The sequence below is a fragment of the Zootermopsis nevadensis genome, unplaced genomic scaffold (assembly GCF_977971745.1).
Source record: "Zootermopsis nevadensis isolate Lab colony 2312 unplaced genomic scaffold, Znev_1.0 Znev_ptg000017l, whole genome shotgun sequence".
Taxonomy (NCBI): Eukaryota; Metazoa; Arthropoda; class Insecta; order Blattodea; family Termopsidae; genus Zootermopsis; species Zootermopsis nevadensis.
In genome coordinates this window covers 13,762,269-13,764,352 of record NW_028259149.1, presented here as the reverse complement: position 1 = coordinate 13,764,352, position 2,084 = coordinate 13,762,269, and positions in this window count along the sequence as shown.

Sequence of the window (2,084 nt, the reverse complement as noted above, 5' to 3'; positions counted from 1 at the left end):
TATATGGTACATAAACATCGTTCTCAGAAACGTTTCTTTGGAAACCGAGTAATGGCGGTATAACCATATGTTGTGGAGGAATGCTACCAAGTCTAAGAAACAAAATTTGTTTTGAAAAGCTAATAGTCGCTCAGCTAGCCAATAAATCCTCGGCTTTTAAAGCCAAAGTTCCATTACCGTGTTCATAGGACCCCGTCAGTGGCCCCTATTCTGAGCCATTTTAATCCAATCCTCACCCTCTCACCCAATTTACCTAACAGTTATTTTAATGTTATCCCCACATACGCCTAGGCCTTCTAAAATGATATTTTTTCGAACTAAACTACCTATTTTTTATATATATTTTGCTCATGTCCCACACATTTAAAATAAATTGATTCTAACAAATACTGTTTCCTTGTAGTTCAAGATAAAATGAATAAATTGAAAAATAACTACTTGAAGACAGTATTTATAGCAAAGATCCCTTTGAAAAGAACATGTTATCTAAGGAAAACACCACAAGTCACATATTCCATTCTTGAACCAAAGAAATCCTGCAGTAAAGATGGCGTCACTACTATCATGCCTTTCTCCGAGCAATATAGAACTTGGAGATCGAGACAAATAATTAGAAACACGGTCCAAGCGCAGCCTACACACTGTAGCATCTCTTACAAGAGATAAATCAGCCAATAAATAATAGAATATGAAATAACGAAGCAATATATGCAGTGTAGGGGGTGGGGGGAGACGTTAATTCGGACATACAAATTACATGTAATTGTAAAAGTGCCTAGAGGCGCGCCAAATAGCGCGATAAGACGCTTTTCCACTGCCAGATACAACCCTTCCGGTGCCTAATTTGAATTAGGGGTGAACATTTTTATTTGATTTTTATTTTCAATACGTTAGGTACATAAATTTAATTTGAGGAAATCATAAGTAGCTAGCCTTAGGTGTCAACGGTTGGCAGAATAATTATTTCCCACTGGAAAAGATTATCTGTGCGACAAAGAAAACATCGGTCGTAACAGTGAGAGGATTAAAAATATTCACTGTGGCTGCTTACGCTCGTGAATAAACGTCTGGCTAAATGCATCCCAATGGAACGAAGTTTACACAGTTTCAAAAAAAATTTCAATTAGTGCCAATAAGATGAGCTCCTGCAATTGAATCAGGACACAGAATAACCGACATACGACGTTAGCATAAAAGATTTCAAAGAAGAATCTACGTTCCTTGATTTGATACCGAAGCTATCATTAATATTATAACTGAAGTCAATAATATAACGTTTATTACTGCAAACATATTCAAGCTTATTAGTTCCTCTAAAGGTACAGAAGAGAAACGTTCGAGCGGTTCCCAGTTTGATGTTGCTTTTATATATCAGGAATATGTCTGCTAGAAATGTGTGGCTTCTTTTGTTCGTTTCGGAAAATACATTTCAACTGTTATTACTTCCACTGGAGTTATTCTTTTTCGTTTAGCGGAGAAAACGCTTCTTTTAAATTAATCAGTCACCGTCATTTAATAATTTTCGTTTAATTGAATTTACGTAAGGAGCGAAATTCCTTGGGAAAAAAAAAAAGGAAAATAAGAATTGTAACAAAAGTCAAAGAATCAATTTCTGTGGCTCGATTTATGAAACGAAGTTCATGGTATAAAGTCTCCATAAACCGTTCCTATGTTACTAACAAAACATCTGTTCAAAGATGTTCTAAACTCGATTTATTTGATTTTAATAACACCAGCACAAGAAACGTCTTCTGTCATATCTTAAAAGTTAAACTGAAACAAAAGAAGAAAGAGGAAAACATAAGAAACGAGTAAGAATAAAATAAATAAAAGAAATATGGCATGAAAGTAGGGTTTCTGTATCACACAAGTCTGAGGGAAGAAAATAGAACCATTAATTGACAAATTCTATAAGAAATAATAAAATAATAACAGCTAGATGGAAGCACGAGTCCTAGTTCAGAATTCAGTGGCGCCGCCAATGTCAAATTGTGGAATAGTTCCGACACATTTTTGGCACACATTGCATCCCTTCCCAACGACTTTCTACGCATGCGCAATGTCCAGAATAAACCCCACACATC